The sequence below is a fragment of the Salarias fasciatus genome, chromosome 8, assembly GCF_902148845.1.
Source record: "Salarias fasciatus chromosome 8, fSalaFa1.1, whole genome shotgun sequence".
NCBI lineage: Eukaryota > Metazoa > Chordata > Actinopteri > Blenniiformes > Blenniidae > Salarias > Salarias fasciatus.
The window spans coordinates 2,257,352-2,285,253 of NC_043752.1; the positions used below are offsets into that span (position 1 = coordinate 2,257,352).

At 43.2% G+C, this 27,902-nt stretch overlaps 1 protein-coding gene across 7 annotated transcripts in view; it reads right to left on the reverse strand.

Annotated features, from left to right (window-relative positions):
- Window positions 1-27,902, reverse strand: part of tanc2b (tetratricopeptide repeat, ankyrin repeat and coiled-coil containing 2b) — a 146,290-nt gene that overhangs the window by 111,373 nt on the left and 7,015 nt on the right. For 3 of the 7 annotated variants that reach the window (XM_030098227.1, XM_030098226.1, XM_030098224.1), the window contains exon 1: window positions 7,730-7,791. The exons of 1 other annotated variant lie outside the window; for it this stretch is intronic. The gene's annotated coding sequence lies outside the window, so the exon portion shown is untranslated. Of the gene's footprint in view, window positions 1-7,729; window positions 7,792-27,902 lie in introns of those variants that run through there. 3 more of the 7 variants (XM_030098236.1, XM_030098229.1, XM_030098228.1) reach the window with 1 other exon arrangement.

Genomic DNA, 27,902 nt, shown 5'->3' on the forward strand with positions numbered 1-27,902 from the left:
GGCTCCGGATCCTCTGGGGGGAAAAGTCTGAACGCTTCACGCTTCAATCCACCCTCACTTCAACTGCTTTAGGACAACGTTTGAGTTCCTCTGCATCAAGATCTAAAGTACACTCCTGCAGGTAGATAAACAAACAGCACCCACTAGTGGCCCTGCAGGAAAACTACATCATTTCCAAAACGTTGCCATGAAAATGCGAAACTTTTCTGAAACTAAAACGCAAAAACAATGCATTTTACATGTAAATGTCACGTAAATCTGCAGAAACGGACGTGGATGAAAGAAATAAATACTTTAATGTATGATTCTTTCATTTTGATGCCAGCTGTAAGCAGAGCATGAAAACAGAAGGGGGGGATTTCTAAACCACTGCACAGGATGTAGAGAGGTGAAAGTTCACAGATATAAAGCGCCATGTTTCAGCAGAGGAAATATACAAGGAATATGAAGTCAAAGGTAGAAATGCTGTAATAAACAGTGCTGATGTGTTTGATAACAGATGTTAGAGGTAAAAAGCCTTCAATATTTATTGCTCACAGTTCTGCTCTTCACAACAATCTTATATTTGGAAAATCTGATTTCAATTCGATTTTACTCCTTGGCGTGAGGAAAATGGTGTGCAGTGTGAGTTTCAAGTTAATTGCATGCTCCTCAATCTCACTGTGAGAAAGATGAATACTTTTTTTTTTTTTTTAATACACTTATTTGATCTGTTTTGTCTGGTCTGGTTATTAAGTACCTTTAATCACAACGCAGCCATGATACAATTCATCTACTCGCTGCAGTAAAACATAATCAAACCGGAGGGGGGTACATGGAACAGAAAGAGAGTTTATTCCTGCAAATCGCACCTTGGCTCAAGGAAAATTGTAAGAGTGGAGCTGTTTTTATTAAAATTACCAGAGAAAGAGAAACTCTCTCGTACAGTTTCAGACCATCAATTTCAAAAATTTCAGCTTGGTTTGGGAGAAGAGTAAATGCCCCGCAGCCCCGGGTGCTGTTAACATGGAGTGTGAGGCAGTCACGGCACAAATCAAAACTGCATCAAATTCACAATGATTTGCCGCTGCAGCTGAGCCCGTGTCTGAAAGTAAACATTTAAACTGCTGACTGCTGTGACAAAATGCAATCTACTGGCTGTTTTTTAGCAGAAGACGACAAACAAACCAAATTTTATTAGCCAAAATTGCTTCGTGGGTTTTCGGCATGTGTCTTTATGTTAGCAGCCCCGAATCCTCCAGTCAACATCGATAACTGTCCAGGAGCAAGGATTCTTTCATAAAGCCCCTGCTTTCCACCTCCATGCACAAATTTTAAAGCTTTAAGCATCACATACAGTAAATTACAATCTAATTAAATTTCCAGGATCACTGATTAGAAATTAATGAAGCTCACAATCACTTTTAAAGCATATTGAGTAGATGTCCGGCAGTTTATAACTATTAATGTTGTGGTCAAATGTCCAGAGGCCATTTATGAGCCAACAAACCTTCTTGACTCAGATTAAAGATGCAGATTTAAATTAAAAAAAAAAAAAAAAAAAAAAGATTGAACTGATTCCAGCAGACACAAGCCACCAAAGAACCAGCCTGAGTTTCAATCAATGGATGTTTGGAAACGCTCAGGAATGAAACACAACATGCAGCATTTCAATAAGTGAGCATACTATTAAAAAAAGTTTATGATTTGGCAAGATGAGCTAAAATTATAAAAGAAAAATACTTGAATTATGGGGAAAAAAGAACTTTTTCATTGTTTTTGGGAAATTTGTCACTTCTAAATCTGATCTCCTGCAGCAGAGAAGAGGAAATGTTTCCAACCACACTGATTGACTTCAGTCATTTTAGAGACTTTAATACCTTTCACTTCCTAACCCTCCCCCAACCTTCCGGGTCTTGCAGACACCCTGGAGTGCTCCACTCTCCACCGACACACGATCCGTCTTTCGACCTATGACCTCGACCTGCAATAGTTCAATGCTAAAGAGCAAAGACAACATCTGGCCTCAGTTTCAGGTTCCCAAAAACATTTCCAGCAACACATTTGCCTGTGAAAAGAGCAAAGTCTCCAGCGTAAGACTAAAACCTGCACAGCCAGGAGGAGCAGGTTGTGTTTTCCCACATGGGGTCATTTTAATTACCATGTGCTTCATGGGAAACCAAAGTCACTCCACACAGGCTAACTGTCACAAAGCTTCATTATCAAGGGAGCCAAGACCTCTTCTGCCCTCCTGTTTAAATCCATTCAAAGGAAGCGACTGAAATAACATGTCAACCTTTATTAGAGTCAAAGGGAGCCAAATGTAGGAGAACATTATTCATTGCTTTTTATTTTCGCCTGTTTGTTTTGGAAGATGTCTGGGCAAGACCGAATAATGGGATGAAATACTGTTAGCCACATATTCAGGTGTGGAAAATCCCCCTTGCCAGACCGAGGAGAGAAATAAATCACATAACCCATTTATTCTCACCGAGCTGGATGACCAGACTTTCTTTTAAAGTTCAGCTGAATGTCTTTGTAATCTCTGCACAGAAGTAGGCCTCTGCCAGTGATTAATGAAAAAGTACTTCTCCCTGCAGACATCGAAATGACAACAGCAGCGGCGGCGCTCTGATTTTAATATGTTGTGAACGTGCTACTTTAATGCTCCCTTGCTCTTGTCTGGCTGCTGCTGTGAACAATGGCTCCAGCGCAAGACGGTGTGGATGAGCAGCTCATTGAATCCTCACGCCGAAGCGCAGGCGCTGCAGGAGGAACTGAGGCGAATCTCAGCGTACTCGCACAAAATCTCCCGCAGTGAAGTTTGATTCATGGGTGGGCCTCCTTAAAAGTTCGCCTCTTTCAGAAGATCTGCTGCCAGATGCTGATCCGTGCGCCTTTCAGCCCGAGGAGAGACGAGGCTTTACATGACGGCCGCCTCCTGTCATCTCTCTCTGCTGCTCTGTTCACAAACCTCACTGCTACACCTGCTGGCCGTTTGGAAGTGCTGCTGCAGCGTGTGTGCGTGTGTGTGTGTGTGTGTGTGTGTCGTCACGCCAAGCCCAGGTGCCAGCAGCTGTAATAATCAAATGATCAATCTCAACCTCATCTAAATAATAGCTTTTCATCTCCATTTCTGACATCTGACACCGACACGTGCATCACCCATCCTGGAGAAGACACACTTCTGCATTCATCCTCTCACGCCGGCTCATTCGTATTCATGCCAGCGCCTCAAAAACGCCCAGACAAACAGACCACAGCCTCATGATGAAGACAGAGTCCGGTGTTTGACAGACAGCTTAAAGGGGCAAATAGACTCGTGACACGCGGCTGGAAGGTCGTTCTGCAAACGCCCGCTAACGGCAGGTGATCAGCTTTGGCAGGAGCACACATTTGCATTGAGATAGAGGCTTTTAAAAATCAGCCAGTGTCTGCGGCCCGGGCAAATTAAATCCTCAGAATTAAATAGGATGAGGTCCTGTAGCATCTGATGGTCTCCATCATTCCCTGTTTGCCTTTTTAATAGTGGCTTATATTGACATGAGACCGGGCTCGTCCGGTTTTCCATGAGTGACAGTCGATCACACTGCTGTGCTCGGCGTCTAACAGCAAATAAATGGCGATTTCTGCCACGATCCATGTTCATCGTTATCTAAAATCACAAATGATCCACTTTGTTAGAAGCTTATAAACAGACATTTTATTGAAGATAAGATCACCTGGGTTAGTTTGATTTTTATGTCTGCAATTGGCCCCCCAAAAAATAGAATAACTTCAGCTTTCAAAGAAGTGACCTGGTATTACTGAGTCCTGGGAGCCATTAAACTGACTAGGATATGTTGAATAAAGCTTTATTTACATACTTTATTTGTGGATATCATAAAAGCCAAGGAGTTATGGTTATGAGAAATGTCAAATGCTGTCAGCTGTACAGGAACAATAAAATAGCTCAAACCCCAAATGTGTTCCAGCCATCAGTTTTCTATATGACTTTATTCAACGTGGGGACACAGGGTCAGCAGTCCATCACAACACAAACTCACAATCGCCACCCACTGAACCAACGGCACACGTACAACTGACTCATACCATTTACTTTGTTTCCAACAGCGAATAAGCAGAGACACAGCCAGGTTCATGACTGGAATGGAAAAAGCCGACGAGATCCTCAAGTCCTGTGAGACAATCAGCTCAAGTTTACAAAAAAAAGGACGGCTTCTCGAGGCATGGGAGTCACTGGGGGTCTCCAACCAGAATAAAGTCAGAAAAGTAGCACGCAATACCAGAGGCACCTCAGAGAATTATCAACAGACCAAAGCCGTCTCCACAGGGACTGAAAGGACCCAGTTTAGCACCAACTGGTTGAGTCGGGTTTGCTGGAAGCATGTTTGATAATCATATTTGACATGATGAGAAACCAAGGCAGCACAGTGACTCCCAACCAGGGGGCCCAAAGATCCATGGGGGGTCGTGAAGCCCTCTTGATTTTAAGTGGCGTAACATTTTTTTCATGCAGCCGTAGGAAAAAAATGGGGGCAAGAGAAAGATAACTGTCTGAAAGGGTGTACCAAGAGAGCTACACAGAAAATGGCTTCACACAAGATTAGAGCTGAATGCATCTTTAAGGTGGGAAAGCTGAAAGAAAGTTTGAAACTGCAGGCGGCTCCAGTCCACGTAGCACCTCCAGATGAAGAGTAAAACCAAAGAGTGTACAAGGTTACAATGGTGAAACGCTTGGTTCATCAAGAAAAAGGCTGAGAATCACTGGTGTAGTGGATAACAAAGGTGAGCACTCCACTTTTCTCCAGTCCAAAAAAACCCAAAATATACCTTTGAAGACTATAAATTGCCCCTCGGTGAGACTGAGTGTGTGTGATTGTCCCCGTCTCTGTGTTTGCCCTGTGATGGACCGGAGCACCGTGCCATCGCCCACAGGCGCTCATGGGTAAAATGGTATCGAAGATGGATGATAAGGGCCAGAAAGACAGTGTACTTGGATATTGCCTCGTGTTTCTTATGTAATATTCTAGTTGTGGTTGGAAAAAGAGACAGAGTAGATAATTTTGATTAATTCAATTCAGTTCATACTGAGGAGATTCAAACATGCACTAACTGAGGTTATGCAGTGTGAAAGAAAACAGTAAAAAAAATGGTGTGAATTCTTTTAAATGAGCTTATTATGACAGTAGAAAATGGCTAAAACATCCTTGTATTTCTAGTCTGGCTCCTCTGTGACAAGTATCCAGCAGCCGGCCCGAAGCTGCTTTCACATATAGCCGAGGCTGACTTCCCTCCTCTGTCGGCATTACATAACCTGCGCTAAAAATGAAATGCAGATATTGTGTTTAACCACTTCTGAAGCCTTGCTCAACCACATTCCCACCGACTCTCATTTTGAATTAATGTGTGCATCCCAATTAATTTTCCCTTTCTTAAAATTCATGACTATGTGCCTCTTTAGCCAGAGGCTTGTTGAAGGCTTGTAGTAACTTTGTATGTGTGAGTGGCAAAGCCAGCTACAGTACTGGACCTCTCTGCCCGGGGCTGGTGTGTATAAAGTGCAGCGGAGTGGTTGATAGGCTTAGCATGGCTTCTAAGTGGAGTAATGCCATGGGGGGATTCCTGGATTGGTTTCCCTCTTAAATCGGCAAGAGCAACAAAGGTCTTCATCAGAAACAAACTTAAAAGTGTTCCAGAGTGGAGCGCTGCTGCTGTATTAGATAACAGCGTTTTTAACCCTTTCCACATATATCACAGGCTGAAATGGATCGCAGAACGCAAGTCAAAGCGTCAGCCATCTATATAATAAATGCTTGCACACCGCCTTGCTTTGCAAAGCTCAGCTGTTTTGACTTGCACGGTCCATGTGCTTCAAGAAAATGAAACCGTATCATTTTTTTTTTTTTTTTCTTAGCTCGTGCTGCAGCAGAGCAACTGGCCAATTACAGCCCACCATAAAACAAAATGGTATGCAGGGCTCTGAAAATGTAAAAGTCACCGACGGTGGCATGCTTCAACTTGGAGGACCAGGACTCAGAGGTGGGCAAACCGTTCAGGCAACTGTCATTTCTCATTTCGACAAGCATTGAGGAAAAGACCACAGATTAATTTTAGCTCCGTCAACGGACGGGAATGTCAATAGTGCATAATTCTCCACTCCCTCACTTTCGCCTGGCGACGTTAAAGGCAAGCTACTTCATGCACTGGCAGAACACAAACAAAGAACACAGAATATCAGTCAAGATATGGTCCAGTATGCTCGTAATTACTGTTAGTAATGTTTCCACTTCAGACTCCCGGCCAGCTGAAGGTGAACCAAACCCGACGATGCGAGAAAAATTAATCCTGGATTTTTATTCATGATCCAAATATACAGAAAGAGGCAGTGATTTAAAAACAGAGAATCTTTAAAAACCCACAAGAGGTCCACGTACCCGGCGGATCCCACTGGTCTGAGCAGAAAGCGATCAGAGGCTCAGGCTGCGGGTAAGGTTTCAGAAACCACAGGACAGGAACAGAACAGATCAATAAGGTACTGTGAATCCGAGCAGACAGGAGGGGAGATGTAGAGGCGCGAAGGTATGTCAAAAGGGCATTGCTGATGGCATTTGGTGCAGCCCAAATGACTTTCTCTCAGCGCCAGACATAAAAGCACCAACCGTTATTGAAGACGATTGTTGACAAATGTTTCTGTTTTGCCTCCTTGACGCTCACGGAGACACACAGACCGAGACACGACATCTTTCCAAGAAATGTTTCATGTTTATGCAGCAAAGCTTTGACATCTTTTAAATGGAAATGGCAGAAAAGAATGAATTTTGTTAACAGATAGTTATTACTGTGACTGTCAACTCTAAAAATACCGAGTCCCAAGAGAATCTGGACTCGGAGTCATGACACTGTCCATCCACTTGTACATCTATAAAACTATTTACTACAGCCGTGGTGCTTTTTCAAAAAGTTTCCATTTCCGTGGCTCTAAGCACCGCCATCTTGCAAATGGACGCTAAAACCTCGACAAAAGTTTTGATGTTAACGAGGCCTGGGATGAGAGATGAATGTTTCTCTTAATGAATAATGCATTTTTCCAGTCCTGCGTTACAGCGTGCACATCCACCGTGTGCAGAACACCTCTGTCCACCGTGAATTAACAGCACCTCTCTAATCTCCTCTCATCTCGTCCGCGGACAGCTCGGCTGATGTGTGCGCCTTCAGCATGCAAATTACTTCATAAACGTGAAAATGAAGCGTTCCGGAACGTGGTGTGTTAGATCAGTTTTTTTGCCCGCGGCAAGGCATGAAAATCTTTTTGAGCAACTTCAAAATTACAAACAGAAATAGGACGTGTGCTTCAGGTACGTGAGTCATGTTTACTTACATGTATTTTTAGTTTCTCAGGAATTAATGGAGTGTGCATGAAAAAAAAGAAAGCTTTCTCATCCAGACTCTATTAATTCCGCAGCCACCCATACAATATGCCAAAGAAGGAACGCATTATTACGTCTCACAAGGGTAATGGGACCTTCAGGGATGCTATTTGTAACTTTGAATGTGGATCAGCGAACAAAGGCTGTTGGGAAGCGTGGGCGGGAGCCAGCGAGAGAAAGAACATCTTAAATGACTTGCTCTTTCCAGTTCAGCCCACCACCGGATCGCTGTCTGATCACTGGACTGACGTTTGATTGAAAGCACAAGACAGGACCGCGAGGAAACCGAGACCCAATTAGGGCGCTCGCTAGAAACTGACCTCTGATGGCGATTTGATGACCACCAATAAATGTCTGTTAGAGTCCAGCCGCCATCTCGCCATGTGTCAATCACACGGCCGAGACTGACGGAGCCGAGCTCACTCCCACGCTCACTGTGATCCTGGCTCAAAGAAATCTGGAAACAACACACAGTGATAGTGTGGAAAATCACATTAAGACTCTTGTGGAAATGTTGGCAGTCACAAATGTCATTTTCACTCCGAGCTGCAACGCATTTGATTGGTTTTTAATTGAAAGATACTTATCGTGAATAACTTCAGTGAATTATTTGGATTGTTTTCATGTTGCATTATAATTATTTATCCTCAGTTTAATACGAGTAACTCGGAGTGCTGGCTTGATGAGGCGCTGTTGTGAAAATTAATGAGCTGTTACATACAAGAGAAAGTCTCCGCTCAGTCTGGTTCTCTATTAATTCCACTTAGACAAGTCAAAACATTATTAAACAGGAATAAAGCATCCTCTCTGAACATTACTGTCACAATGCATCTTTATGAAATGTCCTTTTGAGAGCACGTGTCTCTAAACGCGAGATGCAGAACACATGCAAATGCATCACTTAGTTGGAAACATGTAACCTCCAGTGCTTCTCTTCAGCTGAAGGTCACAGACCCACACAAGTGGATCCTCCATCAGGACTTAACGCCGTCCACATTAGCAAGCTGAGCCAGGTCTCTCCGGCATCAGCAGAGGAAGGAAAAAAAAAAAAACAAAAAAAAAAAAGGCTCGGCTCTCTTGAGATAAAGTGTCCCGGCCCCACACACCCAGAGACACGCTATCCATTTTTTGGACTGTGTGTTGAGTGTAAATAGTGCGAAATCAGTGCGAATGTCACGAGGGATGGCAGAGATGAGGTGGAATACGCGAAGGAGAAATATCCCACATGCAGTCAGCAGATGACCCAGTTGGACTGAAGTCAAACTGAGAGTGCATGCATATTTAATTAAACACAATGGAAATTATGAAGTAGCCAGCCGAGAACACACTGCAAAGGTCAACTAAAAGGTGATATCAAACTGTCTGCCCTCAACCTGAGGTTTAAAATTAAGAGGGCCTTCTTCATCAGATCATCCTTTACAGATCATCTCCAACTATTTTACATTATCAAAAAATCTCCCCCTGGTGGTTCACTTGGTTATTTGTCAAAAATCCTCCTTTGTCCATGTTGGCAGATGGCACATAAGGTAACCTAAAAATGTCAAAAAAAAAAAAAAGTCCAGCAAGCAACTATTTCGAAAGATAATTCAAGTGGTTTAATGTACTTTTAAAAACATACTTTATGTGCCTGGGTGTGCTGGTGAGCACTCTGGCATCACAGTGAGAAGGTGGGGAGATTAAAGCTAGGGTCGGCGATCTTGGAAAACTAGCATGTAGCACGAATGTAGCATCTCCCCAAGGCTCCGCCCAGCTCCCACCCCATTGGAGGAGCTCCGTTGGGAGCGGAGACGCAGAGACGTTCCGCGCGCAGCACTTCCGCGTCCAGTGCGTTCCTGGCGTAACCTGTCCTCAGCACTTCGTTTCTTTGTTTTTCTTTATTTGCACTATGCCAAGTATGGCGCACTCACCGGTAAGTAAAGCCCCAAACGTTCTTCTCCGCCATTCTGCAACGACGCTTCGTCCTTCTATGTGCGCACTGAATCAGGGTCAGTGCACGCCATTGACATGTACGCGCAGGGGGCAGGTCGAACGGCGAAGGGATTTGATTGGTTTTAAAAAAGGTGTCCCGTCAAGACGATTGGTTGCTGTTTTTCCCGTTTTACTCCTGCTGTAGATAGCGGATATTTTCCAAACTACTTTAAGAACACGCTATGAATTGTTTCCCATCGGGTCATAAAGATCATTTTAACCAGTATTTAAAAAAATGTATCTCATTCAAATCGCCAACCCTAGCTTTAAGTAGAATTTTGTGCAAGAGGTTGTTTTTGTACGTCTGTGTGTGAGACTATGCATGTGACAGCAACCTGTCCATGATCAGCTTGAATGCCCCACAACGTGAATTATTTAGTCATATGGTCATTCATCCCATATATTTCCTTTAACATGTCATTACTGCACTATCATTATATCACTTCAACATATTGCAATTTAAAATTGAACCACCACCTTTATTCTGTACAAGCGACAGCAAATGGCTTAGAAAGGAGTCAATTGGAGATCAGAATGAAAGGTGACATTGTAATCTTCAGTAAACGTACTGAAGACATGATTAAAGCTGTGCTGTAGGCTCACTGTTCAGTTTCCCTTCTGAACTTTAAAGAGGCACGCTGCCAGGAAGAGAATTCCCTCATAATGGACCTCTGCCAGGAACTCTGTCCACAAACTAACTGGCGGCAGTCCCCACATGTACAGTATGTCTGCTGCGCGTGTGGGCGGGAAGGAGTCGTGTGTGTGTGTGCATGTGCGTGTGTGTGTGTGTGTGTGTGTGTGTGTGTGTGTGTGTGTGTGTGTGTGTGTGTGTGTGTGTGTGACTGACGAGATGGATGCTGGCTGTGTGAAGAATCGAGCTTCTGTTACGGCAGCAGAAACAAAACACTGCATTTTCAAATCACCACCATCCGGCGTTCATCTGTTTCACTCCGCGACCTCAGGAAGCACTGCGGATGTGGAGCGGTCATCAGCTACCGCGGCCTTCCTCAGCTTCCAAACAGCGAGTCCGCGTGCTTGCGGCTCTGGGTCTCACCGCGGTGGTTGCAATTTGTTCTTGTTAATAAATGCCAAGGTTTCAGTTACTTTCTCTTGTAGTCTCCCTTCATGCAGCAAACTTGAAGATTCTTTTGTTTCTGCCGTTTCCATGGAGACGGAAAGGGAACATTGTCAGAAAGTGCCATCTTGGGAGCTGTTGTTAAAATGTCATCATCTAAACAGACCCCCAAAACGCATTGAAAGTTTTGCGTTTTAACTAGAAAACATTATGTAAACAGGGCCAAAGCTTCTCCAGGAGTATTTGTGTCTTTCTGGTCGGAAGAGAATCAGAATCAGAATCAGAATAGTCTTTATTGCCATCGCAAAAAGTTACCGAAGTTACAAGTTACAACAAAATTGCTTGGGTTTTAAAGACATCCAGGCAGCCATTTACGGCGCTCCGACTTCACCATTCTGGGGCAACAGCTGTCACTGGATAACTTGGAACCTGGAATACTAATTACTGCATTTCATACATTTCTATTTTCTTAATATTTGACTTATTTCCAAGTCCTGAAATTCATTTCAGCAGCCGTAGTTGAGACGGTTTGCAAGCCGGGAATGATTAGCTGGTGAAAGTGATTTGCATGTGTGTCGCCCTGCACAGTAATCGCTGTATCGAATGCTTTATCTCCGGGTTCGTCCTCGACTGGTGCCTGACTTGTTCATATCTCTCCAATGAAAAAGGTCAAGCTACAGCTCGCAACCGTGTTAAGGAATGATAAAGACACAATCGTTTTCCTCTGCACCAAAGCGTGCTTTCTGCCTTTTTTGTCTTCTGGTGTATTAGATTGAGGGGGAGGAGGCGGCAGCTGTTCGCTGGGCCCAGCTGTCAATGAAGGCTGGCAGAGATGAGAGGGGAGGAGCCGATTTCAAGCAAACCTGTGCGTACAGGGTCCCAAAGGAAGCTCACTTTAAAGAGTTCCCTCAAAAGCCCAGATGATAGCTGGATGTGTCTGTTTACCTCAGCGCCAGAGACATATTTGCAAACCCAGGCACTCATTAATTCTGCTAAAGACTGTGATGAGGATAAATCATGATTGACTTGGCAGGACGAGGTTCAGCATGAGAGCCGTTGGTAACGCGAGAAACCCACTTTAAACCAGATTCTGACGGCAAACCTGACCCACATCCTTCACGAGCTGCTGTGGTCTTGTGAGCTACGTCCAAACACAACACGCAGAAAATGTTTGGGTCGGGTTGAGGTGTAAGTGATTGAAAGGACCCGGAGTTTTTGAGAAGAGTGGAGGAAAAGAAATCACAGTTTTGACAGGATGAAAATTAATCCACAACAATTTTGCATGTCTCCTTCTCCCGCAATTATTACGCATGAGGTGAAATGAGAAGTAAAAAAAATTGCAAAGGAAATTGCGGTGCGGCTCAGTCTAGACGACAATGCAGATTTGCTTTTCATGCTGTTCACACTATGTTATTTCTCAAACCAGACATTAGCGCAGATTGATTGCGGCACCCTTCATTTCCTGCGCTGGAGCCTGACTGGTACACTGCGGTCACTGTGGAGGCCCTCGAGAAGCTGGGCAGCAGTATACTTAGACATGCCTTTAAGACGGACAATTGCAGTCCACCATTAAAGTGATGGCTTTTAGCAGTACTAACTTTGATTACTCTCAATATGCTGGCTTTTTAGAACATTTTCTGCAATGAAAAACGTGGCAATGAGCATGAAAATGTATGTGCTTTTTCTTTTTTCTTTTACAATTACATCCCACCTATCTCTGTCATATGAAAGCCGGCTGGCGAAATGCACGTACGCATGGCTCGTCTGAGCAGATAAACAGAAATCCTCGCAGGACGCAGAAATAAAAAGGTCTCTCGAAGCCCCTTTCATGTACAACTTCCAATATTTCCCCCCGAATGAGCATTTCTCTGCTCAAAGCCGCTGCAGCTGCCTCCCATCTCCAGCCAGCGAGCCCAGAGTGAACCGATGTGTCCAGCTTCAAAGCCACCAGCGCCCAACGTTCCAATGAGCTGCATGACAAGTAGAGTAGCCTGTAGCAACGCGTTGACAAGTCAGCAAACACTCTGAAGCACTGAAAACACCCTGAGCTGAATCATTAGCTAGCTGGTTCAAGGATAAACATGTCCCCAGTTTTTTTTTAACCTGTCACAAAAGATACTTGAAAGGCAGATTGAGGTTCTTGCTTTTGAAACGTGAAGTCGCCCACCTTCAGCTTTCACGGTGTGGTAACTTGTGCGCGGACTGTAACATAATCCCACACAAGCTTTCCACCGACATGGCAACAGAGACTGCAGTCATGCACGACTACCAGACAGCAAACTGGAGCCTCTGTGGGGAAGAGTTCTGTTTGGTGCTTAATTTAGAGCCACATATTAATGTTATTTTTTGTTTGTTTTTTTTGACAAAAATGATGCACAGAGTCTATCCCAGCAGATGGAGAGGTCTTAACAGATCACATCTTTTCTTGTTTCCTTTCCTATCTTTACTGAAACAAAAGTGGGTCGAAATCTTGTGTGTGCTGCAGGGTTGTTCTTATAACTTCTATATGAGTGCAAAGCTCTACTTCTTTACTGTCCCACAGTTTTTCCGGAATTTTCCGAAGATCATTAACTATTTATAGCTAATGATAGTTAATAGTTATCTATTAACTATTTAACTATTTAGTGATTGTTACTGTTGTTTCTATTATTACGTGACCACAACAAAGAACACAAGACAACTTCTGAAGAGCAATGCAGTCTGCACAGTCAACACCGATACTCCATTAGCTCATGACCACTCAGAAAACCTAGAAAGGAGTCAAAACACTTCAAAAATCAATGCTACAGGATGTTGTTGTGGTCGTCACCTCTGATTTAGCGTAGAGTGAAGTCAAACAAACTTACTGTCGTCTCGTCTGCAGGAGCTTCAGATGCTTGATCCAGTCGGTTTTTTCATAGCAACTTTAGCACTTCAACAAATAAACATCAAGAGCCCATCCACGGTGGTTTCACCACACCTGTGTGAGCGCAGCCTTTATCTAGCTCCAGATATCCGTAGCCTACATGCTATGTCTTTCAGACAAAGCAAAAGCATGAACTCTACCAGCATCCTTTTCTGTGGACATTCCAACAAACTGGAAGAATTTGCTTCATCTGCTCTGCATCTTTGGTGGATTTGTGAGTACAAGTCCGAACAGAGCCCGAACAGATGCCAGCATTTCCTACCTGAAGAAAAAAAAAAAGATCAAGCCAGAGAGGACAGCTCCTCCACGACTCAGGATGAATTGATCTTGCCATCTAAATTGGTTTTCGTCACAACTTGCTGTCAGTGTTGGCGTTTGTGGGTTTCAGTGTGTCATATTTGACACAGCTCCCTTTCAGTAGCTGTGGGTTGTAGCGAACCACCCACACACCCCACTGGGGAGCAACCGTCTTCTTTAGATTTCCCTTCGCCAACTTGACAACACTGATCATTCTCATCATCGTCCCCTCCAGCACCGAGCAGAGATTTACTGGCTGCAGCGTCTGATTGGTCAAAGCTTGAATAATGTGAGAGGAAGAAGCCCTATGGGCGCTCACTGCAAGAAAAAACTGAAGCAGAAAAACATTCTGAGTGACTTCAACGTGTTGGAGAATACGCTGCAAAGCATTACCACCTACAGTCAGCATGGACTCACTGCACTTCACATTCGATGGCACACACGACCGGAGGACTGGAAGTCAGAACTTTACACGCCTGGAGACGTTGTCATGTTTCGACAACTCCACGCCGCTGACCAGCACGAGAGCTCCCACGCCACGTCAGTCACAACCTGACAGATTTCTGCTGCGGGTCAAAGAGGACAAAGCAGGCGTTCTCTTGACCGAGCCTCCAGTAAATAACACGGGCGGAGCTCCTTTGAATAAAACATAATGTACGACATGGAAATCTGTTCAACAAGACAACCTGATGAAGAAGCTTCAAGCACAAAATGTATCCTGGAACATACAGCAGGCCGGAGATGGAGAATTAAGCTTCATGCAAACAAACCCAATTAAAGGCACCAACAAAGAAATTCCTTTCTCACCCTCTAAGATGCGAGTAATGCAGACCTTTAGAGCGGTTTATGGTATGATTATAATTTATGCCACCTCCTAAACAGCACTTGCAAACTGTGTCGCTTTTGTGTGGCCTCGGCTTTACAGCCGCGGACTCTCCGAGGAAGAAAAGGGCCAGTGTCACGCGGTCAGGAGGCATTTTAGTCAGACAAAAAAATTTGTGTCAGCACTTTCTGCCAGCGAGCAGGAGGCCAGCGTTCAGAGCTGTTAGCCTCTTTCTCAGAGGAGAGTCAGAGTTTAATGGGACTGCTCTTCCACTCCATTTGCCAGCTCGCATCTTACAGGCCACACAGCTGCATGCATGTGAGGCAGCGACTGTCACTCTGCATACCTCTCTGCAGCCCGGCGGCTCTGCACCGCCGTCAGCAGCTGACAGGAGCCGCTGGTCTGAGGCACGCACTCGGGAAACAAAAACTGCAGACGTAATACGTGGGAATGGGACTGAGGAGCTCACCGGCAACGGCTGTTTTCATCTCCTTTCATTTATTAATCACAGGAATGATCATGCCTACTGCGGGAGCCGCTTTGGTGTGGGTTTTTTTTAATTTTTTTTTTTTAATCGTGCCAACACTAGAAGGTCTTGCTCTGACTTTGGATCTATTTCAGAGCCAAACAACAATTTCATGGTTGGCTAGTTGCAAAGTAATTACATATGGCCTCGAGCTGACGCATCGATCAGCAGTCGGGACACTTTTTAAAAATAAGACTATTTTTGACAGACAGCTTCTCAAAAAGATGACAGCGCTTCCACGGCTCCTATTGTGAGAGTTTACAACAGAAATAGAGGCCGGCCTCATGAATATATTTTCTGGTAATAGTTTTCTGCTGAGTCATTCTCCAATATCAACTGCACAGGTATGAATTTTGACAAGATTGGAAGAAGACTGTGGGAAAAATGCACATTATTAAGCATCAAAACTAGTTTATTAAAAGGTAAAATCCATTTCTTTTTCCAAGATTTTGATGATATAACACGTGGTTCAATCAGTACTTTTGATTCACTTCAATAGTTAAATATTTACGCCCCGTTTCCCAAAATGCAACAAAAATTTAGCAGTTTTACTTGAAAAAGTTGTGTAAACAGGGATGTTTCTCAACACAAACTTGAAGACTGAAAAGTTCCTCCAAGCTCTGAACACATAAAGCTTGAGGTGGTCTTTGCTTTGAGATGAGGTCTGGAGGGCCTCAATGGGGTTAATGCAAAAAAAAAAAAAAAAAAAATAAGAAAGTGTTATTTACACCACGGACTTACATTTTACACTGGAAGTCTCTCCTGCTGCAGCCAGGAATGAAACTCGGGCCCCACCTACTGTAACTCAAGGTCAAGACTTAAACACCAACAAACAACACAAAGAAATAAGTTAAATAGGTATTTGTACTAAATGTCTTCCTGTCTTGGTAAAAAGTTGAGCAGTGACCTTTTTGTTGTGAAAGTTACTTTCTGTAAGACCTGGCTGTGGAGCAGCAGGAGCAGTAAACCAGCTCCAACTGAACACAAGCTCCATGAAACCTGAGAGAAGACAACAAATCTGGCTTTGAGGGCAGTGAGGTGCTACATTTCTTCAGGCCGAACCACGGGTCCCAATCCCTCTCCGGAGGGGACACCCAACAGTCCTCCACGAACCCAACCACAGTGCAATTAAAAAAAAAAAAAAAACTGTAACTGAAGGCAGGTATCGAACTGAGAGAGCCTTGTATTGACACGGAGCAGAAACAGCAGACATAATCTGACATCCGGCTCAGTGGAGGGGAAGTCTTTGGAGTGGGCAGTCTGGTCTGTCAATGCTCACTCTGTTGATGATCTTTTTCCAGCAGAGAACACAAACAGCAGTTGGCGAGGCAAACAACAGGCTGTGGGACTACAGGGGCTGCTTGTCACAGGGCGAACCCAAACAGTAGGCAGTTGTCACGTTCTTCAGGGGGTGGATTTGACATAAAGTGCTGCCTTCAGAGATGTAAAGTGCCCCTAAGCACTCTCACCAAATGTATCATTATGTCATTAGACGGGTATTTAAAGACGGGGGGAGAGGAGGCTTTGACATGTTTGCCATAAACACTGAAATGAGTGGAGATTGAGGAGATATCACTCGGGCCCTGTCATTTCCATGATGTGGAAAACGTGGACAAGATCACGGAATCAAAGCACAAAAATCGGATTAGCTTATTAGCAGATATTTTGGCGCAAATGAAAAATATTTGCGAGTGTCCAGATAGTGAGAAAAACAATCACTGTAGGCAGAGAAGGCAGCAAGAATGTGGATTAATGATAAAGACTTCAGCTTTCATGTTGTTCATGTCAGTTACAAAGTGGATTGATCACCTCTGGCAAGGTGAGCACATCAAAAAAAATTGAGAAAAACACTGCAGAACACAGTGTTGTTTTCGTTAACGATGACGACGACGAAAATATTTCGTCAACGCCCCTTTTTTCCGTGACTAAAACGAGACGTGACGAGCTAAAAATATCTCTTTGAAGACGGAAATGTGACGAGACGTATCTGTTGTTTTCGTTAACGAGACGAGACGAGACGAAAATGTCAGTAATTTGACTTTCAAAATAAATTAAAACAAATGCGATTCCCCCAGCTTGTTCACGCAGATCGGCAGCTTTACTCTGAAAATCTCAGCAGTTCACGAGCTGCTTCCTGTTTGACCAGCCTGCGCTGCATGCACCGGTGTCGTGCCAAACCGGCGCACTAGAGCGCGTGGAGCAACTTTCGCCGGGTCTCGGCGGGAGGAAAAGACGCACTGATTCATGGATTTATTTTAATCAGAATCCAGCAGAAAAGAAAACAGAACGCCTGGTAGTGGAGACGGAGGATCTAATCCAACTGTTTGACTGCTTGTTCTTACTGTGAAAGTGCAATAGGAGCCACTATTGATTAGTGAAGATTTTTTTTCCCCAAGTACCTAATAAATCTTTACTTCTTCTTTTTTTTCTTTTTTGAAAAATAATTCAGGTGTTGTCTTATTTTGAAGAAATGTATTTTCACTTTTGTTTAAAATTTGTATAGAGAAAATTCAGGTAAGGAATACTTACAAAGTTTATGAAACTCAAGTTATGTTTGTCATTTCAGTTTTGAAGACTTCCAAGTGTTTCAAACCATCAAGTGTACCCAAGGAATTCATTTACTTTATTTCAGTATTTTTAATGCTAGTATTTTCCTAATAACCATCTTAGTATTGGTTTTATCGCTCCTCCAAAAGAATAACAGGCAGTTACTCTTACCAGTTCAAATCAGTAACATAGAAACAGAACAGACCAGTTCAGTTTTAATAAAAGATCTCAGCCTTTATATCAGTATGGACATTATAAAAACAGCTTGAAAGTATCAGCAAAATCCTATTAGTCCTCTCATTCTGTCTGCAGAGCTCATATAAGCACTGCATTGAGTTTGCAAAGTGTCAAACAGTCCAGTTTATTATTTGATATTCAAAGGCATCAATGTGTTCCGTTGTTTTTATGCCATTTAAGTATATTTTATTATGTTTGTTTGGTTTACAATTTTCTTTGTCTTTTTCCTTTTAAAGCTTTTTTATGACTAAAACTGGACTAAAACCTGTTTGGTTTTCGTCGACTAAAACTAGACTAAAACTATTAAGTGTAAAAATGACTAAAACTAGACTAAAACTAATGAGCATTTCGTCCAAAAGACTAAGACTAAAACTAAATCAAAATAGGCTGCCAAAAACAACACTGGCAGAACACATCAGCTGTTCACTGAAAAAGCCTCAAAGTGGCATGTTGTAAAAGCTTGTGTCACTAAAGAATTGGTTTGACGTAAAGAACCTGAAACGGCCTAAAATCCATCCAGAAACTACTGGTTTGTGTGTGTCGGCTGCATGCTATCTACTGCATGGCTTTACTCCATGGACGTCTGAGTTTTCCCAGAGGTCAGACTCAATGACCTCTCCAAGGTGTACGCTCCCATATGGCCTGTGTCAGCTGAGCTCCAGCTACACACACACCTCACCTGGAGAAAACCAGGGCAACAGATGTATGAATGGATGTGATGTCAGATATGATATGGAAACTGACTGGAGTACAGACACACTGCTATATTTTCTCTCTATAACCATCATTTTTAATTGCTTCGATCAAATATGGACTCATTACAGAAACAACAGCATCCACTAGTGGCCTCTCATGCGGACAGCATCGTTTTCAGCGTTTCTGACATTGCCGTTTAGAAAGAATTGATCTTCAAAACGCTGCTGTGTAAATGCAAATTTTTTTTAACCAATGCGTTTTCATTTGAAACGTTGTGAAAACCGGGTCGAACGTGACTCTGGGGTTCTCCCACAGTTCCAAAGCGTGCATTTGGAGCTACTCGGTGACTCCAAATTGGCCCAAGCCCCTCCACCAACTATCCACCTCAAGGTTAATAAAGCAGAAAAGAAGGCGGATGATGGACAACAACACAGGGTGTGTCATTCTGTATTATTTTATTTTAAAACGATCCATAGACTCAATTATTTAGTAGCTGAAGTTGTCCTTTCCAGGTTTAAGTAGCTAGCATTGCTGAAAAGAGGACGTTAGCTGGTTTAAACATGAAGTGATAAAAGGCAGCTAGTGTTTCTTAAACAATGCCGTTAAATGTAACGAGTGCAAAAAGCTGCCCGCATAATTTGACAAAATCCACGAAAGCTTCAAAGTTTCTCCCCCCACCACCACATCTCCCAGCCTCTGCACAGATGACATCCTCACATCTATAAAGCATAACTTGGATGTAAATTTTGAAAGGAGACAGAATGTCACTTCTGCACAAAAGACGTCTTCAGACAAAACTGCAACACAGTAATCAAGTTTTCTCAAGGGTGTCACATGCTTTTTTCTTTTTTCTAATTATAGTTTGCACATTTCTCTCTGCAGGGAACACTTTACAGGACTTAATCTGAATTTTACACCGAGTTGCCAGCACATTAATTAAGCGCAGAAAACCGATGGGGAGTCCAAACAAGTTGCAGCAGCAATAATGAGAACCAGTGAAAGAGCCACTTCCACCGTTCTCATTTAATATCCCAGAAATGTTTTTTGCTTGGGGTTTTGAGCCTTTGAGGGGGAAATTATCTGGCTCCTGTGAACCGGTCCTGAGAGTAAAGCTTTTCTATTTAAAGTGACAGACGCATGTCTGCTAATTCCCACTCGCTGAATCTTCAGGCCCCGTTTTCAAGTGAAAACACAAAATTTTGGTGCTTGGAGCCACTGAAAATGGAAGTTTTTTTTTTAAACAGCTCCAAAGGAGGATGCATGTGTGTGTGGCTTTATCACAAAATCAAACAATGCCTTTTCCCCTTGAAACATTATCAGCCTTGGTAGTCCATGTTGTTGACATTTACTTCCCCTCCTTTCCGTCTCTTCTGTTTGCCGAAGCAGGCTGGAGCTCTGGAGGACTCCACGGAGCGGCACAGGGTTAAAGAAATATGGCAGAGGCTACAGAAAGCCGCTCTCCTTGTCACTCGGAGCTGTAAGGGTCACGCCGGTCGGGCAGCTGTCCCCCCTGTAGATGATGATTAGAAGAGAAACAAGGGCAAAAACAGCCTCCCTGCGCCGTCCTCCTGCTTCTCCGTGATGTAGATGGTTACTGCGGGATCTGGCAAGCGACCTGAAAATACCAGCCATTCTAATGAAATCACAATTATGTGGCAGAATGCTTAAACGATCCGCCCCGAGGCTTCTGTAGTATTAACCGGAAAGGCTGGGAGCGTGATCAAAAAGAATGGAAAACGTGGCCAACAATGCACCCTCATTTCACAGATAAACACGTCGTTCTCGGCGAGCGCTCAAGATTTCATGCAATACAAATTGATCGTCGTTAAAGCGAGCACAGCATGTTTGCTTTTTTACACCAGCTAAAGCTCGACACCGTAAAGAAACCGCTGTTCTCCCCAAAGTGAGAAATAGGGACTGGGATAAATTAGCCCTACTGCGGCTTAAAATGTATCACAGCCTGATTACACCCTTCTATTTGCTGAAGGTGTGTGAAATAAAAAACACAGCACTGCAATTACTTCCACAGAAAATATACTGAATCAAATCCACCATCGGTAATACCACCAGTTAATTTATGTAACACGGACTGCAATATAGGATGAAGAGACTTGGGGAGCTTGTGGACAGGGTGTGATTTTACTTGGACATCGGGTCCGTTTGTCCCCACCACAATCTATTACTTCCTCGCTGTAATTAAAACGTTTTAGCAGAAGACCAGTTAAAACACATCAAGTAGGGCTTTTTTTTTTAATGTGTGTGTGTGTTTTTAGCGGAGTGATTCTTTCTACTCTCCTCCATGCCCTTTTATAATCATATTTTCTTTTCAAAATTACATAAACAAAGTCATTCTGGAGAGGGGAAATCTCACTGTCATTACACTGAGGCCAATAAATGACTGAACACTGTAAACTCAGCATTGGGGGAGAAGAGGCTGGAGGAGCACAGACTTTCTAGAGACAGCACATTAGAATATAAAACATGTTATATTTTTGTTTGAGCTAAATTAATACATCCTGAAATAATCCATTTCGAAGACAGTCGCTGCTAAATACCTAGTGTAATACAAATCTGTACCATAAGGTGGTGTATTGAGTCTGAAGTACTTGGACGCTACACAGTGCTGTATTCTGTGAATGATGTACATATATTACATTTATTTTTAGTTTTATTTAAGTAAAATCTTATAAATTTTTCAGCTGAGATACCCTCCCCCTCTTTAGCACCCAACTTCTATGTGATCCTTGTCTAGATGATGTGAATATCTATTGGATAAGATGTTAAAATTCAACATAAACAGTTTACAGAGACATAAAATGACCAAATAACCAATCTGGTTTCAATGGTAAATATAGACGACAGAGTAAAATAAATACCATGTAAGTAAATCAGCTTTAAAACATCGATTTGAAGATGATGAGTTGTGATGTACAAGCTGATTCGCATAGACGAGAGGTTCTCACATTAACCTGTGCACTGTCATAACAAACAGAAAAAAAACATGATAAACATGAGACTCAAGTCTTTATTGAGCAAGTTCAAACCACCTCATCTAGAACTGCCAAAGGTAAGAAATCTGGATTTGTAAGAGGCAATTTCTAAATTAAATAACATTCGGTGGTTTACAGCTTATAATTAGTAACCTGCAAAGTCTAAAAATGCTCGATCACCTGCTCATTTTCAGCATATCAGATGTGAATCCAGCACAGATGACCTTGCCTACAGACTAAAAACCTGTTCATCTCACACCTACTACTTCTGACACATCTCCACTCACCAGGAGTCACAAGGCTTTTCCACAGAAATGTGTGTGTAAGTGCCACTGAGGCGCTTTTCCAATTACCGCTCAGTGACAGAAATGCAACAGTCTGGCCTTTACTACCCTAAACCGGTGCAGCAGTATTTTTCACCTGCCTCCGCACGCTTAAAGCACAGGTGCCCTTTCACTGCAGGCCCAGAATGAGAAATGCCTCCTCTTGTGTCGAGCCCATAGCTCATTAAGACACACTGCTAATGCTGCTTTGTGGGAAGCCTGCAAAAACGAGCTGTAAAGCACTTCATCCTGTTCAGACAAAGGATTTGGACGGTTTTCTACCTGTAACCTCGATCCAAACCAACGGCCTCCAATGTGCTCACCATTCATCATTCTTTTTTTAAAAAAAAAAAAAAAAAGGCATTGCAGTAGCAGCCTAGCAGGTGTCTCTGCCTTAAGTGGCAGGTATATTTGAATGCTAATATCAAAGCAAAGAGAATTAACAGGGACAGAGTTTAAACAATGCTAACCTCGCTCGCAGACACATGCCATCTGTCTGTTAACGAAGCATGAAAAGTCTGACGCTGCTCTGCAGCGATTGCTATTTTGAGTGTCGGCTTCATCCTATGCAGTGCTGATCAAGATGAATGAAACATTTAGGCAAACATGGTGTGAAAGTCGTCCTGGCAGTGAGGCTGGCGCCTCCAAAGCATGGAGAATGGGATACGGAAAGAAAGCTGGTTTTAAAGTATTGCCTGGGATTAGCCCCTTTCTTAAAAACCATCTCATTACAGCAGTTACATCTCATGAAAGGGAGCGAGATGAAGAAATATGACAGGCTTTTTTTTTTTTTTTAATACTTCAGCGCAAAAGTGAAAAATTTTTCTCTATAGATTCCGGATGTACAGCAGGATAAGGCACAAAAATACACAATCGGGCAAAGCAAAAACACACTGAATAGAAAGTAAGAGCTGCTTTCTTCTGTTTGAAGTGACTTATCTTACATGTGCAGGATTTACCACGAAGACAGAGAAAACACTGACGACTTCACTAACGAACTACTGTGTCATTACTGCAGTGGCTTCATGTTAAAAATGCATGCTTCGGGGCCTTCGGGGCCTTGCTGGCTAAATGCCGAGAGGACATTACATCGTTTCCTCGGAAGTGGCATTAACGCTCGGTGGGGTTTTCAGCTGGATATCAATTAGACGCTCATTAGGCGTTTAGAGACGGCCGTCCCTCCAGCTTCCTGCCACCCGCTGTGAGAGTGGCTGACCCTAACCTTGGGGGAAGGCTGACATACTCTGTGTCTTTTCCCTCATGGAGCATTTGTGTCAGCTCTTCTTCTGGACAGAACACACACGGGATCAGAACAGAAGATTAAGGAAACTAAAGGAGATAAATGAGACGAGCGTCTACCAACTCTACAAGCATTTAGTGGCCTTGAAGAAATTATAACACAGGAACAAACACCGACTGTATCTGGACGACTGGTGGCATAATCTTGAGTGTGGGGGAGGGTTTGAATCCTGGATGAAGCAAAAAGGTGCAAAAACTCGCCGAGTCTAATGTGAAAGCCACCCGTAAAAAGAATGGACAAGACAAGGACAACAAACTAAACCAATGGATCTCACAACGTTTTGAGTGAAAACATCATTTTTACACTTTCATTTCAGAGAAGTGTTGTGTTCACGGGGCAAGATAAAACGATGTCTGCATGTAAAGGGCAGAAACGATGACAACGATTTAGCTTGTAGTTTTCCTTTAGGGCCGCTAATGGCTGTTTGTTTTTGAAATGAAAATAGACACAAATGTGTGTAGAAAACAATAGGCTACAAACAGTAACAATGGCAGCTACACAGACATTTGAATGCAGAGACGACCACGGTGGATAGATATCAAGGTGACTGCCGATCTGAAACTACCAAGTCAAGAAGAATCTGGACTGAGACCAGGACCAGGTCCAGGAGAATCTGGACTGAGAGTCATGACAGTCTGGAGGAACACGTTGTTACTCTCCATCTACTGAGCATGTGCAGAAGAAATGTGCACTGCGAACATGGTGCACATGCACAGTAGCAGCGTTTCCACCATCGACACAGACATGATGAATAGGCCTTTTCAGTTGCATTTACCACCGTTTCCACCGAGTGCTTTCAAAAAAATTCCACCTTGGGAGCCGTTTTGAAAAAGCTGTGTTTTCAGAGGCTCTGAGCACTGCTGTCATGTGAACAGACGTAAACGGGGCTTTAACAAATCAGGCTCAAGGACAAAGATGTGAAACGTGTGGTCTGCAAGCTAGGATTGGCCTGCCTGACGTTCCAAACCAGCATCACCTGTAAAACTAGAAACACGTTCAGGACGTACTGCCTTTTCTTCATTTCATCCAATCCCCATTGAGATTCACGTTTGGTGCACGTGACCTATGAACTCGACAACTTGATTTCGATCAAAAGCAATGGGAAAACATTGTGTGTTGAAATTTTCACTCCTCCCATGCAGGGTGTTGCAGTGAAATGCATTCTGCCGTGTGCGTGTCCTGCATTTCTGCGTGTTTACTCATGCAGCCTCTCTTTATTTCGTGCCCCATTGGTGTGTCGTTTGGGGCAGAGGTGACGGCGGGGTATTTTTAGACGTTCTCAGAGGGGACTCCGTGTCCTGACTGCTAACACAATGCACTCTCATGCCTGAACAAGGGCATATTTTCATGGCTGGAGGCTAAAGCAAGACACCACTCCCCTACCTTGAAAGCAAGCCGCCCTGCCTGGAGCGGACGCTCTCTGTCAACAGGGTCGTTTATCTTAACAACAAGCTAATCCAGGACATTTAGCATTCACACACAAATAGATAGATCTTTAAAATACTCAGCAAGACACTGTGGTCACCATATAAGCAGTGCTGTACGGTGTATAGGTGCATTTCAGCAGAGCTGAAGTGGATTCTTTTCTTTTGCCTGAGCAGCTGCAAGCACTGTGGTCAGTAATGTGGCTTTTGTTTGAACCAAGAGAAATCTCTTCTGAGCCTTCCTTCTTTTTACAATTTATGCTCACAAAGTGCGCGTGGCCTCAGAAAACCAACTTGGACGGAGTAAAATACAAACGTTTCGCTAAAAGGAGTCTTAAAAATAGCCTGCGCATTGTGCCACGTAGCATTAGGGAGCTCCAGACAGACAGTGAGCAGAACAAGAGTCATCTCACTGAGCTTTAATTCATCTGATTAAAAAAAAAAAAAAAAAAAAAAAAAAACATGCTGCTGGAGGGCACCACTTTCACGATGTTCAGTCAAGCTGCATCTGGAGCTTACATTTCACTTTTTCTGTACAAAAATGAAGAGCATAAATCACTATACTTCCATGAGTTGTAGGATTTCTGGTGTTTTACAGCATTATAGTTGATGTAACGCAGCAGATTCTGAAAAAAACTAATGAAAAATTAATGGTGCGAGGAAAATTACACAAACAAATCATGTACACAGCGCAAATGTAGCTTATAAGAGATTAAATAATGACAGCAATGTTTCAGTTTATTAAGGATTATGTGTTAATTCATTATATAACCATTTTACCCTGAAATTTCACAAAATATCAAAAAACAAAGCCAAATGGAATGAAAGGGCTGAAATGGATTTTGTGTCAGAGTAAAAACATGAATTAAAAGAAAAACAAAGCTGAGTCAATTTGCAAAGCGGACAGCTTTAAAGAGCTTGTAGAGACTTTCTTTTTTGGTTTTTTAATGTCTTGTTACCCTGCAGACTCCACAAAGTTTGATCAGTCTTATCGCGGATGTTTGTTTTAAGACTCGGCTGCTGCTGCTAACCAGTTAAACATAGCAATACCAAACAGCTTAAAATGTTACATTCGGCCTCAACTTATTCCCTTCTCTTCCTCAAGTCTACAACAAAGTAAGATCACCTGTTGGCTTGTTCACGCCAAACTTTTCTGAAACAAAATCTCAAACGAAATTAATTCTCACTTGAAACATGATCATCTAAACGGGGCCTTAATTAGAGAAATTATCCATCACGAACACCTCTCAATAAACAATTAAATCAGTTTAGCAAATAGTTGTTAAGATCAAATGGGAGAAAGCTAAGAATGGAAAAAAGAAGTTTCACTTCTGCCAGCAGCAATCACAATCTTGTTTCAAAATGAAACACCTATATGACTCCTTAATCCACTTCATACTGAATTGTTTTCCGCGTCAGAACAGTTGAGCGCGGCGTAAAACCTCCAGACTCTTCAGCTCTGGCAGCAATAAGTGAAAGATAAGGATTTGACATGCAGGTGAAACTTGTGCGTACTCCAGAACACGCCGCTGCCAGCTGATAAGAAACTGATGCCATCACTCACAGGAACGTGAGAATAAATGAAACAAGCCGATAGATTGTCCGATCCCGCCTGCCAGCGAGAGCCGGGGCAAAGCAAGGTCAGCGTTATCGAGATTCAGAGTTGTAGGAAAGTTCCTGAGACTAAAAGATTCTCCATTTCTTTCAAACACTGGTTGATAAAGAGAGCAAGTTATTCTGGGCTGATCATTAAACATGAATGATAACATCAAAGCAGCTGATAAGGGTTTACAATATTGTGCGAGGTCAAATCTGCATCCGTATCGTTATTTGCATGAGGATTTATGATTATTTATTCGCCAGAATTCAATATTACCAGACTTAAAACAATGCTACTTTTCATGGAACCCTTTTCTATGCACTCCTACGCTCGCCATCACACCCTGTTCCATCGCACAAAGCCAATGAACGCCGCCGTACCAACAACAACGAGCGCATTGTGTCGCACAGACACAAAAATGCCTGGCCAATTATAATGAAGTTAACCCATTAGAAGTGCTTCACATCACAAAACTGCAGCTCCTCTCCCACTGCTACATGTGTGTCACACAGAGGCGAACACTGCAGCTATTTAGACACGACAGAGCTCCAGTGTTTCATTGACAGCTTCACACCAGCCCACAGATGGCATCACAAAGCCTCAGAGTCGACCTTCGATGGGTGACATGACGGTAACCCCATGTGTCGGCTGCCCAAGCCGTTACAACACGCAGTTAAACTGCGCCGCTCGAGGCAACGTCCCCAATAATCTGCTAAGTGTGGCAGCAGATGCTGCCGGGGTGAAGGAGGTGACGACGTCTTTGGTGTGTGGGTGTAAAACTACGCGGTTTCAGAGAATTGAGGGTGAGAGGCCGGAGGTCACCGGTTGCCCCGAACAACACTGAGAAGCCAAAGTTGTTGGTGTTATACTGTAGCTGTTGTTCCAACTGTGAGACGCAGCTCTCGGGCACGATGAATACCCTGCCATTCATCTGCCATCAGCAGCTGAGGCCGGCTCAAGCAGCTGGCTAATAGGCTAACCGGGATCTTTGGTTCCCGGGAGGCAGCTTGAGTGGCAGACCGATTGGATGCAGCCACATAGCTGATCTTTGTCATCTGAAAGCCTCGCCATCTTGGCAGAATCAGGTAATGCCTCGTAAATGGAGAGGAGGGAAGACGTGAATAACAGCGTGCGACATTTCTGCTTTTCAAGAGAAACGTGATTCACTTGATTTCATTAAAACTGCAATGCAGCAAAGGCTCCAGTCAAGGCGGTGACTGCCAGTATGATATATATCTGAGCAAACTATGGTGAATACAGAAGAAATGAGTTCCCACACATCTCAGCCTGGGCGAGGTCAGGCTTCTGTTCTTAGGCCACATTCACACCAATACATCACTGTGAACACACCATTACAAGTCAGCAAGTTTCAGGCTCTGCAGGCTATTCAAAGTCGCTCCTGTACATCCACTCTGAAATACCTAAACTATGCCAAAATATCATCTGCAAGGCATTTACAGGCCACGGAGTAGATGGAAGAAACTGTCATTTAATCCTTCTACTGTAAACACAGGTTACCAGAAAGTCTAAAGAAGACAACAGCAAATAAAAACAGACATAGTGTTGTTGGTTCTGTTGTTGTGAACGGCACAAACTAAAGAGGACTGTGACCTTTACTTGGAAGAATTTGTGCATTTATTTATGCTCAATGTTCCTCCAAACCAATTCCAGTAAACTGAGCCAACATAAAAATCAGATGCAGGAGTTAAGGGTAAAGCATTAAAGAATTGAGGTGAGGGAGGTGTGGTGATCAGTAATTTCACCCCACAGTGAGAGAGTTTG